The 17,783-nt window shown below is 40.0% G+C and overlaps 1 protein-coding gene across 12 annotated transcripts in view; it reads left to right on the top strand.

Annotated features, from left to right (window-relative positions):
- FHIT (fragile histidine triad diadenosine triphosphatase) overlaps window positions 1-17,783 on the top strand; it is a 1,114,957-nt gene that overhangs the window by 17,686 nt on the left and 1,079,488 nt on the right. The gene's annotated exons all lie outside the window — the stretch shown is intronic.

Raw genomic sequence — 17,783 nt, forward strand, 5'->3', positions numbered from 1 at the left:
TGAATGCGCATAAAGAATTTATTGAAAGGCAACATTTTTTAATCCCCGTCGTATGAGGTTTTACTTTTTTTGCAGTAATGTCAAAATTAGATAATTATTCTGGCTTCTGTTTATAGAAAAAAATGTATTTAGTTTTGGCTAAAGAAATCCGACTCTTTCTATGTTAAGAAGTGCAGAAGCATAGAATGCAGGTCTTTCTAACTAGAGCATTAAATCTGCTTACCAGAGCTATATATATAAGACTGTAGCAAGGGTAGATGGTTGGGAGACTGTGGTGAAGCCCAACCCTCTTCTACCTTTGCTTCTGGGGCTTCTGCCAAGGTACTGACCGGACTATCTTTTATGTCTGCTGGTGGTTATAATTTTGATGTTTCACCTCATCCACTAGCCTTCTTGTTACCCTCCCTTTTCAGTGGAGAAACTGTCTGCCAATGTTGCTTCTAATCTTTTCCATCCATGTGCATAATAAATGTTTTATATGCATTGGGGCATGGGCGAATATGCACCACTAGCAGAAATAAAAAAAACTTGTTGGCGCTCTGCTAATCATCTGGACAGTATCTGAATTTCTCTTGAAAGGCTGCACAAGCACACAGCTTATGGGGAACACTGGCTCTTTTACTCCACCCTTCCCTCAGGTTTAGTTGTTTGGGAACTTTTTCCCCTAGCACCAGCCTTCTGCAGCTGTTCATTGCTTTCCCATGCAACAGTAGCAGTATGAAACTAATGTGTAACCCATGGGTTTCAGAACAGCAGTAGTGAAACTGGGCTTGGTCTTGTAAAATATATAGTGCAGCTTCCTGGCAAAGATAACAGCAGCTGGGATACTAAAGCTGTCTTTCTTCAGGCTCAGGAAAACAACATTTGATAGACTGAGATTCAGTTCATGTTTACAAGGTTGTCTTTTCATCCTTAATGGAGAAGGGTTATATTTTTTTAAAATAATTATTGTTTAGATATTGCAGAAATTGATTCTTCAGGTTTCCACAGAACGTGACTTATTCACTGCGGAGGGGCAGTAGGTTTTCTGATGCTCTGCTAGAATCAGTCAATGTAATTTTTAATGAAGATTTTTGTAGAGTGCTAAAATAAGGTACATTTTAGATTATAACAAATATACAACGTTCAATGAATGCTTTCTATCTGATTCTGGTCCATTTTGCCTTGTTTATCTTTCACCTTGCTTTATTGTTTGAGATATCACATTAATAGATTTTGACACATTATTTAAGGGAGCTGTGATCTGTACTATATGTAGGTCTCCATATCGCAATGAACAGTCTGAGAGTTTTAGGCTGAACATAGTCAGGTAAGAAAAAGAGAAAAAGAACATATCTTGAGCATAGAGGGAATGAATACTATTCAGTCTTGGGATAGGGCAGGGATAAGATTGAGCACCTTCAACTGAACAGTTCTGTGGGCCACCATATTTTTTATGAAAATATGTTTTTAATATGAATATGCTTGACTTAAATATGCTTTTCAAAATGGGTCATGCAATAAGGATGTTAAGTATTGAGTAATTCACTAATTGAATAGTTGATGCATTTTTGCATCGACTATTCGATTAGTTGATAGGGAGGTGCTGCCCCTTGGAAACACTGCGGGGGCATTTCAAAGGGGCAGCGCCGCACAGTTGATGCCGGGCAATCGTGCCAAGATGTGTAGCTAGGTTACTTGCTGGGACCATTTTGATTATACAGTAAAACTCCAATTGTCCGGCACTCCCGATAGTCCAGCATCAAAATGGCAAGCACTCCTGATGGAACTGGGACGGAACCCGGAACCGCTCATGTCAGCCGTTCTCATGTGGGTTACAGCAGGGAGGAGAAGTGTTTGGCTCCGGGGAAGGGGTAGGCGAGAGGGAGGGGGATTGGGTTACTGACAGCGTCCTGGTCAGCTGATTGAAAAGCCAGCCACTGAGCGCACATGCCCCAGCGCCTGGAGGGAGACGTGTGGCTGTACCGGGACCTGAGCATAAGGTTGCGCGCGGGAGGAGGGAGGGATCAGGTTACAGCAGGGAGAAGAAGTGTTTGGCTCCGAGGAAAGAGAGGGGAAGGGGGATTGGTTTGTGCATGGCGTCCCAGCCTGCTGATTGAAAAGCTGGCCACTCAGTGCACATGCCCCAGTGCCTAGAGGGAGACACGCATGTGGACTGGCGGCTCTGGGACCCGAGCATAAGGTTGAAGGGGAAAGGGGGATTGGGTTGGGAGTGTGTGTGCAGTACCTCCTGATACTCTGGCATATCTGATAATCCGGCACCACCTAGGTTCCAAAGGTGCCGGATTATCGGAAGTCTTCCGTAGTACTTTTCCATAGTTGTGTGGGAGAGCTGAAGCTGAACGCAGAGGGTTCCTGCCTTGGGCAAAATCTGTTGATAGGCTAGGAACCAAACAATAGGGGAAGTTAATGGTTTAAGACACGCCCTTACCACCAAGATGACTGCTAGAAACATCTAAGATGGACCAAGGGGGAAGACTGGGCACAAACTAGGTGGCTGCCTAGCTTGTGAGAGAGATGATTAAAACTACTGTTAGGGTAAGAAATTACAGGTAACAAGTTACTTAGAATATTAAGCTTAGCTGGTGTACTTTTATTTATTTTGCGTAGTGATTTACATTAGTCAGTCTCTTACCACTTGCAACCACTTGTTACTGATTGCTTAATTGGGTTAAAACAGTGAGGGGAATAACTGGCCTGCAGGCCGGACATAATTTACCAGTGTTAGCCACTGGTGGACCGCCAGCACTGTATTTACCTGCACCTCCGCAAGTTCAGGAGCATGCAGCACCTGTTGGCTGTTGAGATGTTCAGTAAGGATTAATTTTCTAATTGAGTAGTCGATGGAATTTCCATAGACTACTTGACTAGTCGTTAAAGAACGGCAGTTACAGCGCTCACTTCTGGGTCTCAGCACAACCCCTCCCCCCAACTGCTCTGCACTGTTAAAGGGACAGAGAAGAGCCCAGTGCACTAAGACACTGGCTGAGTCTCTAGTCCCCTGTCGGGTCTCAGGACAAACATCCCCCTGCTGCCACTGCATTTTTAAAGGGACAGAGCAGCCGCAGCAGCAGCCGGTCCCATGCATCTCTCTCAGCACAAGCCCCCCCTCAACCCTCTGTTGCCACTCGGCATTTTTAAAGGGACATTTTTAAAAATGCAGAATGGCAGTGGAGGGGGTGGGTGGGTGGGTGGGTGTGTGTGTGTGTGTGTGTGTGTCCTGAGACCCGGTGGGGGGACCAGAGGTTTTGCACGCTGTCTCCTCTCTGTTTAAGGCAGAATAGCGACGGTGGGGTGTTTGTGTGTGTGTGTGAGAGAGAGAGAGAGAGAGAGTGAGAGATCGAGATCGAGTAGTCAATAGTGCTACCTGATAAGCTCCTGCTTTATTGGGTAGTTGACTGCTTGACTACTCATTCACATCCCTAGTCAACCATGGATTGCCACTGTAAGCTGCATGAAGCACTGTCCCAGGTCTGTGACACTTCCCACAGCTCCCATTGCCCTGGAGCAGGCAATCAGTGGCCAGTGGGGGCTGCAAGCAACCATACGTGTGGAGGTGCAGGTAAATAAAGTGGTGGCTCCCTGCCAGGTGCTAACCCTAGTGAACTGCTGTCATATTATTGCCCACCCATGCCTTGTATTGCCCTGATTTTTATACTTTTGTTTATTAATGAACCCAATGTAAATAATTGTTACGTGTGGGTGGAGGGAACAACTATGCATCTCTCTTTCATTGATTAACAGTGTGAACATCTTATGAGCTCACTCTGTATAAACTTTATGCATAGCGAGACAGATTTATTTGGAGTTTTGATTCGCTGTGACCGGGCACTAGAAATGTAGCTGTTTACACAATTAATTGATAAGCCTGGGCTCATCAGTTAATCGTACTGACTACACGTGTCCCCCCTCCCTCCCTTTTCTTACAGTCGATCTTCCAGGGTTCGATTTAATGGGTCCAGTGAAGATGCTCTAAATAAACTCAGAGGGCGCCCCTATCAGCGACTCCTGCTTCTCACAAGGAGTAAGGGAAGCCGATGGGAGCATATCTCACACTCTGTGGATGATAATTTAAGATACGGTATGTTGACTCCAGCCACGCAATTAATGTAGCTGGAGTTGCATATCTTAGGTCGACCTTCCACTCCAGTGTAGACTAGGCCCAAGTGTATATGCTGTTCTCTCCTTTGGAACACACTGTTAGTGCTATAAATAGTCTTATAGAGCAGAGAATTGGTTAAGTTTGAAGTGGTAACTTTGTTTACAGTGTATTTAATAAACTTTGTGCAGTTTAAAGAAATTGCTGAAGAATGCAGACATAGCAATAAATTGTGGCTAATACTGAAGACAGATGTCTGAATCTGAAAAATATCTCAGAGTAGTGTTTAAATGGCTTCTCATAAACACAGGATTCTCATTATTCCAAGATCAGAAGACTAATGAATATTAATGTGTGAGATCAAAGAAATATTTAAAAATCAATGCAAGGAAAGAGTAATTATATTTTTAAGAATTATATAATGGACAATATTTTAATTACACAAAAACATGTATTTTTCTCATAATTCACTTAGGGTGTTGAATATGATGGATTTTTTTTGTTATACTAAACTATAAAAAAAGACAATTATATAATGCAAACAAAACAGTACAATACAATGCACACAATACATGAAAACCTATTATATATGAAATGATTTAGTATAGCATATACATCCATAATACTACCAATGTTTCAGAGAGAAATTACTTTTTATATTTAAAAGTTTATAGATTGAAGTACTGTGATTGATTATTACTAAAAATTGCACATTTTTGGTGCTTATCTGTGACAAATGAGAACTTCTGTTAAGTAGATTATACGAAATACTTCCTCAAAAGCAGGTATATTAGATGAATTATTTTGAGTAAAGTACTGCAGATAGTTTGATAGTTGGAAGTATTTAGTTAGAAATGAAAACTGAATTCCTTTTTAATACGGTTGCATGTTAAAAGAGAGTGAATCATCAAAAATTTAGCCAGGCAACTAAAATGTTGGTTATACAACAGAACAGCAAGGATCTGATGTTACCCTAGAGCTTATTAAATTCAGTAGGTATTTTTTAGTATTTAAAATACTTTATATTCCTATTTACAACTCTCCTTGGGATACTGAAATCTATTTAGTTACCTTGTTTGTGTTGTGAGCCTACCAAATCTGACCGACTCTGTGGATAGCATCAAAAAGTATTCTTGTAAACAGTTTGGGGAAGACTTGTCAATGCTGTGTCATGGTTGAGATGACACTTCCGTTTTTAAACTTATGTTTTGCTAAAAAGAAGCATTACTGAGAACTCCCACTTTTTGGGGCAAAGAAGCAAACCATGTAATGCAAGTGAAATATTTATCAGAGGTTGGAAAATAGTGGCTGCAGGGCATGTTAAAACCCTCTCCTATAGCTCACGGGGTAGTACAGGTTGAACAGCAACATGTGTGGTCTGGCATGATTTTAATTTGTCAGATCTTCATTTATCATAGGTATGGTTAAGTATCTCTTGATCCCATAACGTTTGTTTATAGCCACCAATCCTGGCTCTCAGTGGTCTGTGCTGTTTAGCACTAATTTGCCCCTAATTGTTTTCTAAGTGTAATCCCCTTACTAAAGGGGCCTCTGTTTTATTCTAAAAAGACCCTGTGTACTACAATCCAGACTACAATTCCCATGAGCCCTTGGAACAAAAGAGGGAGGAGGGACTCTTGTGAGAGAGAGGAGGCTCTCTCCATGTGCTTGAAGAAGAGGCCTAGCAGTCTGGGACTCTGCCTTGCAGTTTGGAACCAAAGGGGGAGCCAGGCTGCTGCTAAGGACATTGACCCAGTGCAGGGGCTGTTGGATGCAGCTACTACATGCCTGTTGGAACTGGGAGTTAGCAGGCTGCTTCCTATAGGCACAGCATGAGGCAGTAAGTTTGGGCCTTGCTGGAAGAGTGCTGCCTGGGACAGAGCTGCTGTTTAGCCTGGACCAAACCCTCCCTACAGCTGCAACATCAGCGTGCCAACGCAAGCAAGTGTCTGGGACTGAGTCTAAGGGTGTGCACACTCTGGGGTGGAGTAACTGTTGTCTAGCTATATAAGCTTCAGTCATTGTTATGTGTTTTGTTAATGCTATTCCTTGCTAATCTGTTAATCCCTGTTGAGTTAAGTAAAGATGGTTTATTTTAAAGTATTCTATTAGATGTATATGATTTGTAGTTGTTCTGGAATTAGATCCAGCTTTATGTTGGAATGAGTATATTCCTGGAGGCTCTCAAGGCACCAGTGTGTGTACAAGGCCAGCCAGGTGGAGGCACCGCCACTTTACATTCATTGCCAGCAAGGGACTGCAGAAAGGGGGTGGATAGGGCTTTCCCCAGCTAAACACCATCAGCACTGGGGTACTCAGGATCTCTTTTGGGTTAAAACACCAGGCGCCCAGGCACACCTGTGAGTGTGACCTGCTCCCCAGTAACCCGGGGAGGAAAAAGGGGGTTACATAAGAACTCAGAAGTGGTGTCAGGAACCATGGGGGAAGTGGAGTGCATTGGAAAGGGCACACTCACTCCACTTCCCCAGCAGCACCAGGCTCCCCTGCAGTGATTCCCAAAGCTGTGTGCTCGAGAGGGCAGAGTGTCATGCAGGAAAGAAGGTGAAGTGATGGCAGGAAGGGGTCAAACTTAGGGGCAGGTAACAGACAGCACCCCCTCAGACCAGCAGGAGTCCTAGGCTAGATTGCACAATTGCTCTGTTTGGGACTGGGATTTTGGAACTTTGCTTTTTGTGCTTTTGCTTTCACAAATTGGGCAATACATTGAGACAAAGTTTTGAAGCTGTTTTGTGTTCTCTTGAGATGGTGGTCAGTCCAACACCTCTCTTTTTCAGCATGGAAGAACAAAAGTATATGTTTATCAATTTTAACTTTGAAAAGCTGTGCTCCCCACTAGCAATAGAAACTGGAAGAGTCAAGAGAATTCAAAAACCAGTGAGGATATTGGGAAAGCTGTCTGTGTTCAGAAATAAATTTCAGTACATCTAGAGGTTTAAGACTTCTTGGAAGTTGTCGTGAAATAGCTTTCAGTTCACTGCACAAATGTACTGCATCAATGTCTTTTGAATTTCCATGTTGTAATGCCCACTGTAGCTTCAAGCAGTGTTCTAATATCTGTTTTGAAGTCTTATTTTGCAAACTGTGCACATTGTTGAGGAAGCCAAATATTGAATCAAGCTGCTGTATCTGCTCAAATCATTCTTTAACTGACTTGAATGCAGTATTTAAGACTGAAAAGTAGAAGTTTACTGTGAATTTTTGTTCTGGATTCTGAAGTGATTCGTCATCTTTTGTCTTATGTGTAAACTGTTGCTTCTTTCTCTGAATATGTGCTAGTTCTGATTCATAGTCTGTTGGTAGTTCAGATTCCTCCGCACTAGCATCTACTAGTGTCTTTTCAAAAGCTTCCTCACTCCTTCATTCCTTCAGAAACTTCTTGGTCAGTTGCAACTGTTGTATAGTGAAATGGATGTTGAAGTCCTTTAGCATTTCACTGTTCGGTTAAAACTATTTAAAAATTAAAAAGACCAGAATTTCTATTATCAAACGTTATTGCAATTAGAATGTAAAGGTATGTATATGTTAAGTGGTATTTAGTAATATCAGCAGTCAAGAGTTCGAAAATCAGGGCACTACTATTTAACAGTAGTAGTCTACAATAATTATGCAGTCTTAATCTTACAAGTACTTATGATTCTCCTTTTATAATCTTGTTAAAATCTCTTACCAGATTTTTCAAGTCCAGCATAATATAAATTTCTTCATGGGCACAGCATCTTCGGGATCATAGCTTGTAACATAGCAGAACAGCTGTTGAGGGGTTGCTAACTGGCCTTCACTAAGTGGCGAGCAATGCTGACTCAACTGTATGACTGGCCAACACTGGGCTACTGAGGAGCGACTGAACTGCCAGACCCCTCACCCAGGCAGCAAACCCAAGTGGCACCATTTTGAAGCTATGTGATTTAACTGTATTACCATACACAGCCATACTTTTGTTCATAAGAGAGAACAATATATTTTTAAATAGAGAAAATATTCACTTCTGTCTATTTTGGCATCACTTAAAGCAGTGGTTCTCAATGTTTTGGTCAGTGGCCCACTCTGCTCAATTCAAACATATCCATTGATCACTTATCTCTAAATATCTTAAATACTAAATTATTCATATTGCACTACTGGAGCTATAGCATAAGAGGGTGTATATAACCATTAAGAAAGGAAATATTATTAATCAAAATAATTAACTAGATTAAACAATTTAACTTTATCACGTTAGTTTGCCAAACTTCATTTTAAATAAAGTAAAATATTAATGCATGTCCAGAACAAAAGGTTTCAACATTGTTTTTCATTTAGCAGGGATGAGGAACCTTTTTTGGGTTGGGGCCACTGATCTGCAGGAAAAATCAGTTGACAGCAACATAAAAGTAAGAGGCACTCCCTCCCCATAAAACATCCCCCCAACCCTGATTGATGTGGTCCCCAACTGAGGTACTTCACTCCTTTGGTGCTCTAGCCCCATGGGGAGAGGTGGAGAAGGCAGGGAGAATGAAGGTTCGGGGCTTCCCACAGGCCAATTCATTCTTTTGTGTCCCATGGTTAGTAGATTTGTGAACCTTCTTAGGTTCTGGAGTGGGGCCAAAATAAGAGGGTCAGTGTGCAGGGAGGGGACTTCTAGGGAATGGGCTAAGCATCTGTTTGTAGGACAGGGTGAGAGTGTGAGGTCTGGCCAGGAAGGAGGGTGCAGGAGCAGCTTGTGGGTGGGGTGTCTGGCCAGGAGTTAGGGTACCGAAACTGAGAGAGGGTTGGAAGGTCAGGGAAGGGAGGGTGCAGGAGTGAGTTTGGGGGTACGGTGTCTGGCCCTGAGGCAGTGTACAGGAGTGAGCTGAGGGTAGGGTCTTTACCCAGGAGGGAGGGTGCGAGAGCAAGAGAGGATGCATGAGGGAAATGAGGATGTGGGGTCTGGGCGTGAGAGGGATGGGTGGCGTTCACCTGGCTTTGCGCGCCCCCATTGCTCCCAAGTGCCATTCCCATTGGGTACAACCTCCTGCTGCTCCTATTGTCTGCAACCTCCTGCTTCTCACTTCGGCCATGACTCTGGCCATTGGGAGCAGCGGGGAAAATCTCCAGGCAGCAGATCCATGCGCTGCTGGTCCCTAGCCAGAGGGAGGGTCAGCAGTAGCACATGGAGCTGCTTGTTTACCCCAGGAGTCCAGTGAGGCTCAGGGCTTTCTCCCTTTCAGGAAGGCCAGTGCTGATGATCCAGTCTTGCTGGGAGGTAGGGAAGGAGCTTGGAATGCCAGCACGGGCTCCCTGCTGCAGGGTGGGGTACAGTAGCTAAGCCTAGGCGGCCGCCTAGTTTGCCTATATGGTTTGGCTGGCCCTAGATGAGACATTGGCAATAAGATGCTAGCTTCCAGATGAAGAAGGACCCCGAGAGAGGCAGTGAAAGAAGTGTGGGGAAGGAGGCCAACAGTACTCCAGGGAGGACAATCTTCACTTTTTTTTAATGTGCTGCTTAGAATCTATGGAACCACATGATGAGTCCCAGCACCCAGGAATGAAAGTTTATTGGAATTTATTTCTTCCTAAGCTGGAGGTTATTTTGGTTTGGTCTGAGGCTAATCTGAACTGATACACCAGTAAGAAGGGGAGTCCTGAGATGCAGTTACACTTACCATTAGCTATGTAGAACATAATAGGCGAAGAGGAACCCTGAATTTCACCTGCTGACTGGTAGCCAAACTAGGCCATTAAACACATAGAAGGTAATTCCCTGTTTGTCATGAACACATGCAATTTCATCAGTTTCAGAGTAGAGAAATGATAATGAATGAAAATGTTACAGAAGACAGCTGATTTTGATAAGCAAAAGTAATTTTGTGCACGAATAAATAATATTTTCATGATAAAATTTTAGATTAGGGTAAGGGCCATCTTCCTATTACAGACTTAATTTAGATCTGTCATCTAGCAGCATAAAATTCACAGCTGTCAACTTCTTGCCCCAAATTCCTTGAATTATGAACAGATTGCCACTAGTATTATTGTATATGGTGGAAATATACACTCATTCATAACATAATGGAAACAAAACCTCTAAGATTAACTGGGGCAGTTGGAATAAAGTTGATTTTTTTTCAAATTTTATCAGCTCCGTTTCTGTTTATTTTATAATACAATCTATGTTTTTGTATAATAGTAAAATGGTCATACTAATATTCCTTTGTAATATCATAAACAAGTAACTGAGTAATGGGGAATTGCTTCCCCATGAAACAGTCAACTATAGAGGAATTATTTTGTTATAAACAAATGAGAGATTCTAGGAATGAGTTCGAATTTTGCTGCTTTATTTTTATCATGTTTCTTGTGAATTGTCGACTTGTATAATAACTTTTTTTATTACCTGTGGGGATTTAAATGCACTGAATTCCCATCAGCTAAAAAGAGAGTATTGCTTCAAAAAATAAAGAACAGATCTGATGGTACAACACATTAAATTGTTCTGGGCATAAAGAATTTGATATCTGTGATGGAAATCCATGTTTTTTGACAATCATCTGGAGATTTCTGCAAACCTTTAATGGTATCTTTGGGCTCACAAGTAGATTCTTCTAATATTGTCACAATCACAATAGTATCTAATAGCTTTTGCAGTGCTACTGAATCCAATTTCTGAAGTAGCAAGAATAGTTGACATTCTGTTTTAAAGTGACCATGTGTTTGACCCAATTCTTCTATAGTATTGTCATCACAGATGCTGTATGTTTTTGGACGCTGACAAGCGGAACAAGTTGCTTTAGCTCACATTGCTCATCTGTCATATGGAACAGTTTTCAGATTTTTATTATGTGAATGAAATTGGGAAAGAGATTTTCTTCCTTCCTAGGCTATTAACATAATTGAGCCCCTCCTCCCTCACTATCATGTTAGAGCAAATGCATCTCTAAAAGCTGATAGAAATGTCCATTCCATGTCTAGCAAGCATAACCCTCATCTAATAAATTCAAAAGTTAGTGAAAACATTGCAAGTGCCAGAGAAGAGCCCCTTGATTTATACATAAATCTCATTTGGAGAGAAGGGCTTTATTTTTATAGTAGCTAAAACTGATACATGAAGTGCTATTAACTTTGTCTTTGGACAGCTCAGGTTGGGTACATCTACACTGCACTGTTAGCTCGAAATAAGCTACTCAATTTGAGCTACACAAATTGCATAGCTCATTTCAAGTTAATTTCAAAATATCTTATTTTGTAATTTGGCCAAATTTCAAAATAAACTGCTATTCCAAAACATCCCTTAAGCTTTAGAACAAAGTTTATAGGGATGTTGGAATAGTGAGCCTGTTATTTAGAAATAATGGGCTTGTTTCAAAGATGTAGAATAGCTGTTTTGGGATATTGGAAGTATCCTGAAATAGCGCCACAGTGTAGAAGTACCCTTAGAGTTCACGGGAGGCTAGGGATGCTGGCTTTTTGTGTTCTTCACTGAGTTCTTAGGAGATGAAGAGTGAACTTTTATGAAGATTTAGAAATGTTCTACTTAAATTATACAGCAATGAATTTTACACTCTCTGTCATGTCATGCCATCGTTTATGCACAGAGCTCTAGAGGGTTCCATGAATAGAATGAGGCTAGGCAATGGCCTGTGTGTTACCCTCACTTTATATCCCATTGGCTTGATTGCTTCTGTATCCATGACAATGATGCATTTCACTCTAACTTCTGACTCTTACACGTGATTTGTTTAGACATATATTGTGTTGTGTACAATTATTTTATTTGATGATTTTTCCTTGAAAGTGAAAGAAATTTGATTTAGTAGTTATTCAAGTCATGCCTGCAAAATCACTTAGTAGAATAAAATTCCCAAGTACTGTAACTGTCAGATTCCTTTATCTAATTTATGAAATAGAGACAAAGGAATCAACAATAACACTCCATTTAGTGTCATTAGATTAGCCATTATAGAAACCACAGAAAGTATATAATCCTTTACTTTGTGTTCACTTGAATTTGGTTATTAAACTTTGATGGAACTTTCATTTACCAAATGCCTTAGTTTACAACAATAAATTGTTTAACTCTTTACTTTCCTCAATTAAATATGGCAGTTTTAATAGATGTCTATTTCACTGGTGCTCATATATACTGTTCACTTGCATTTTTTTCTTAAATTGTGGTAACCAGTTGCTTAAACGGCAGGTGTGGATTCGATTGAGGGTTATCTTTTTCTTTAATGTTCCTAAAGCAATTTTCTGCAAAAACTCTTTATTTTTCCATCTTAAATTTTAGGATACAAATTAACACACATGTAATTATTCAAATATATATTTACAGCTTTTAATTGCAAAAACAACCGTAGTAAAAAGAAATAATTTAAATCCGTATTTGAAAAAATGAATCTAGACTCTTGTATAGTATCGCTCTGGCTGAAATATAAAACTCTCAAATTAAGAGACTGTGTTATATTGGAAAGGAGTTAAACATGTTATTATAGCGGTATTATATTATTTGTTTTGCAATAATATAATCCCACAGAAGTCCCTTGTCCTGTTATCGTGTATGTACATGCTTAGTTTTAAGCACAGAGCATTCTAATGACTTCACCAGCATTATTCAAGTATTTTGAGATTAAGATGGTGATAAAAGTGTTTAGAGGATTTAGATTTAAATTAATAACAAAAATTCCATTGACTTAAAGAGGAGAAGTTTTGGGCCCTTAAGACTTTTCTTGCAGCATTTCTTTTGTACATTGATACAAATAACATTATTTGCATCATATTGCACTAGTTATAGAAATATGTGACTAATACTTAATCAACAAAATTCAATTAAATCCGTTTAATTCCTTTAGCTACAATACTGGGGTATAGTATAGACTCATAGAATTGTAGGATTGGAAGGAACCTTGGTAGGTCATCTAGTTCAATCCCTTGTAACAATATAAGACTAAGTATTATTTAGATCATCTCTTCCGTGTGTTTGTATGACTTGTTCATAAATTCCTCCAGAGATACTAGAACTCTGATTAGGTAATTTGTTCCAGGGCATTTTCTATAGTTGGAAAGTTTTTCCAGTTGTCAAGCCTAAATTTTGCTTGTTGCAATTAAGTCTATTAGTTCTTGTCTTTTCTTCTGTGATTAAGGAGAACAGGTGACTACACTCCTCATACTAACAACCTGTTACGTTCTTGAAGATTATTAGCAGGTCCTAGCTTGAGTTGCCTTTCTTCAAACTAAATAAACCCAGTTTTTCAATTATTTTCTTATAGGTCATGTTTTCTAGACCTTTCGTTATTTTTGTTGCTGTCCTCAGGACTTTCTCCTGTTTCTCCACTTCTATCCCAAAGCTTGGTGTCCAGAACTGTACTCAGTGCTCTAACTGAGGGTTTATTGGTGCTGAGTCGTGTTAAAGAATTACTTCCCATCACTTGCTTACAACACTCCTGCTAATGCATGCCAGAATTATGCTCCTCCTTTTTGCAACAGTATTAGAGATGTTAGCGTATAGTTGAATAAACGATTAGCCAAAAACCCTTGATTTATCAGTTAATCCTGTTGACTTACACGCACTCCCCGCCCCCTTGCTGCCTCTGTATCTGTGTGGTGTTGGCTTTAAGCAGGCTCCCCATGAGAACTGGATCTGCCTGCTCCCCCCAACCTCGCGCTGCTGCCTCTGATAGAGGTAGTCTTTATTCCTGTCTTTATAGATAGTTACTATATTTGCCCTTTTCCAATCATCTGATATCTCTCCCATCCTGCACAAGATCTCAAATAGAGCTGCTGATGGCTCAGCGATCAATTCAGCCAGTTCTTTAAATATTCTGGGGTGTATTTAACCAGGCCCTGCTGAGTTGAAAATATTTAACTTGTCTAAGTAAGTCTCAACTTGTTCTTTTCCTATTTTAGGCCACATTGATTTATACTAATGCATAGTATTTGTATTTAGAAAGTTGCAAGCAATAGGCCTTACTGTGTACCAAAAATGTTTTTTTGCTTTTGCAGTGAGAGAATACATTTTGAATCAGCAGAGTTGCAGTTTGAAAATCTGCTATGCACTCTGCATGTGCATTAGCTGTTTGACAAAATGCTTTGTAAATACAAAGAAATTAATTTTACATCTAATATGATGAAGTTTTTGCAGAGAAATTTTTAAAGGGACACCGCTATCCTTAAAAAATGCAGTTCTGTCTGCAAATATTTACCTACAGCTAACTCTTAAGATCATTATAACCAAAAGATTACAGAAAACATGTTTTCAGTTTTATTTAGTGTATTGTTGTTTGCAATTAAAACATGAAACTGTAATTGCAAATCGCAAAATTTTGCAGTGAAACTCAAAGACAGATGTAATTGTTGAAATTATTTTTTACCTATTTAAAATAAAAGTGTAGCTTGCAAGTTGACTGTCATGTGCACAATTGTTGTCTTGGGTTTTAGTACAAAATTGATCTAGTTTAACAGTGATTTCATCTGTTTTATCTTTTTTTTAAATTCGGTGATATTTATTTTTAAAGTAAATACTGGATCCAGCTAAAACATACAAAAACAAAAAAGTAGTGTAAATCACTATCAGAGTATACTGTATAAGTACTGTGGCCAGAATTCTTGAATTACACTGCAGAGCAACACCAGCAAATTCCCAATCCCAGCTTTCTTCCAGAAATGTGCATCTTCTACTGGTTAGACTTCTCCTGGATCAGTGTTTCTCAAACTGTGCTCTGCGGAGCCCCAGGGGGCCACGAGACATCTCTAGGAGCTCCGCGAGGTTGACAAACTGCAAACATTGATAGGTACAACACATACAATCAGTGGACCACTGAGGCTCCACATACATTTTTACATATGTAAAGGGCTCCGGAGCCCAGAAAGTTTGAGAACCGCTGTCCTGGATAATACAAGTTCAAATGAAGTCAGATTAGTATAAAATGATATGTGCAAAACCTGTTATCTCAAATGGAGTTTCCCAAGCACTTCAATCAAAACACTGGTTCAGATAAAACAATAAAACAAGTTTATGAAATATAGAAGTATTTTAAGTGATTACAAGTATTGAGGACTGCAAGTCAATATTAGTTACAAGAAAATAAAAAGGTACAACACACCTACTATCTACTGAACAAGCTTAATTAATTCAAAGCTAATGCCTCTCTCACCATGTTTCAGCAGTCTTCCTGGCTGGATTTCTTTCAGGCAGGACTCTTCCCCCTGTTCAGTATTACGTTCCTCGTACTTAAGTGGTGTTGAGGCTGTGCACAGAGAGAAAGAAAGGAGTATTTTTGTGTATCTGTTCTCATTGTCTTATAGTCCTCATTTTCTCTGAAAATCATCTCTACCTGAGGTTCAGGAGATAAAGTCTGGAGACAGTAACCTCCAGCTGTGTCATTGCTAAAATGTAGATTTTTCATTCACACCCTTTTTTCTACCAGAGAATGGTTACTTGACCAGGTGATAGCTCATTTGATTTTGTTGTCATCTTGCTGAGGCATTAGTTTGTCTTTTGTCTTTGAGGAACTGATTTGTGACACACAGAGAGAGGTTTTGTGTCTCCTCTTCATGGTCCAACTCATAATTGGCACATCTTGCTTTTCAGGTCAGAAACAACAAAAATAGTTTTTGTAGAATTAAAAAAAAAAATTAAACTCTAAAACTTTAGTTCTGTGACGCATGTAGCATATTGAGAAGGGAAGATTATGTAGTGTAAGGGTTTTATTGCCACTCATTGAGATTTACAAGTGGGGAAAGCAACAGGTGATGTATGTAGGTCTCCCAAATTCATGCTGATAAAACCTTTTATACCACATCGTGTTATATTTCATATATGTGGTCACGTAGTTTACAGTACATGTAAAAGATATTTTCTAGTTCTTGATGTTTTCAGGGATAAAGCTAAATAATTGGAGACCCATTTAATTTCCTTACCCCTAAATGTAGGTCCCTACCCTGAAAGCTGATCTGAACGAGCAGAGCTCCATGCATGGAAAGAGCCCTTTTTGCCTCATCATACTTTGTTTAGCCACATAATAGTTATGTTTCTTGTGAACCTTAGTCTTCAAAGTGATTTTTATTATTTCTCTCTGTAACGTATAAAAAAGTTTTCCTGCCGCGCAACAGAATGATGTCGTCAGGCTTTCTGGCCATGAAAGTGGCCAGTGAGAAGGGGCTTGGCAAGCATTGCAAACAAGATGCAGCCCCTTAGTTTATTTTTAAATAAAATGAAATACTTGATCTGAATCTGCTTTTGGCTGCACGCAACAGCCCATATTGGATCAGAGCTGTAAAATATTTGAAGACGTGAAATGAGCAAACAAAAACTAGATGAGCAAACAAGAACAGACATAATATGCATTCCTCTGTTGCCCCTCTCTTTTTATAGTCCTCCTTTCTCTGAGAAGGCAAGTGTGATTGTGATGTCAGACAAATCAGCTAGTTGTCCCTATCCTCTGAGTAAGACAGCTAGTCATACTCAAGTCCTTTTCCCTCTGCCTTTTCCCAGTGAAGTTGTGAGATGGGTGACATCACGTTTGTCTTCTTTCTTGCTTTCTTTCCCAGCACAATGATGGCCGATAGTGGCCTTACAGTTAAAACATCTCTCTCATTCTTCACGACTCTATCTTTTTCTCAGAGTTTACATGAAGGAAGGAGAAAGATTCGGACATCAGAGGCAAATCAGACCCTAAGCAGCTTTATGATATTTCAAGATCACTGATAACTTAATAAAAGTTTTTTTTAATAAGGATTTCAGAAAAAAGACTTTACAAAACTCAGAGAACTGGGAGATAAGATCCCATTGGAAGAAAATCTAAGGGAATAAGGAGGGCAGGAAATCTGTCAGTGTTTCAAAGAGCCAGTATTAAAGGCACAATAGACTATCCTGATGTGAAGAAAAGATAGGAGGAATAGTAAAATGCCAATATAGATGCATCAAGATCACTTTAGTGATCTGAACACCAAAAAAGCAATTCTATAGAAAGCCAGAAACATAGACATATCACTAAGGATGAATACATAACAAAAGCACAAGCATGCAGGGACAAAATCAGAAACACTAAAACAACAAATGAGTTACACCTAGCCTGGGACAAAAAGCAATACAAAGAGTCTCTATAAATACAATGGGAGTAAGAGAGAGTCAAAGGAAAGTGTGGATCTGGTTACTTAGCAGGAAAGGAGAGCTAACAATGGATGACATCAAGGAGTCCGGGGTTTTATGTCTATTTTGATTCTGGCTTCACTTAAGAGATCAGTTGCGACCAGATGCGTAACACAATCAATATTAAGACACAAGGGGAAAGGAACAAGACAGATAAAGTAGATGTACTCCATTTGGCAGGGCCTGATGAACTTCACCATAGGATACTTACGGAACTAGCTAAATCAATTTCAGAACTTTAAGCAGTTATCAAGAACTCACATGAGTGAGAGCCCATAGGACTTGCATGGGCAAACTTAGTACAACGAAGCTTTATCACCTGGCACTCTGTTAACCAGAATATTTTAACCGGCATTGCCCCCAGCCACAATACTGCTGCATCTTCAGGCACATGCACCTAACTCCCATCTGTCAAACCTGCCATTGTGGTGTGTCTGACAACCGGTACTGCTGGCTGATGTCATCAGCAGGTGCCTCCTTCCCCCTCAAGCTGCTGGGAGCCAGATCTGCCGGTAGGGAGTGGGAGCAGAAGAATAAGCTTTGTTATCCAGCACATTCAGT

Source organism: Pelodiscus sinensis, chromosome 11 (genome assembly GCF_052426305.1).
Source record: "Pelodiscus sinensis isolate ZL-2025 chromosome 11, ASM5242630v1, whole genome shotgun sequence".
Taxonomy (NCBI): Eukaryota; Metazoa; Chordata; order Testudines; family Trionychidae; genus Pelodiscus; species Pelodiscus sinensis.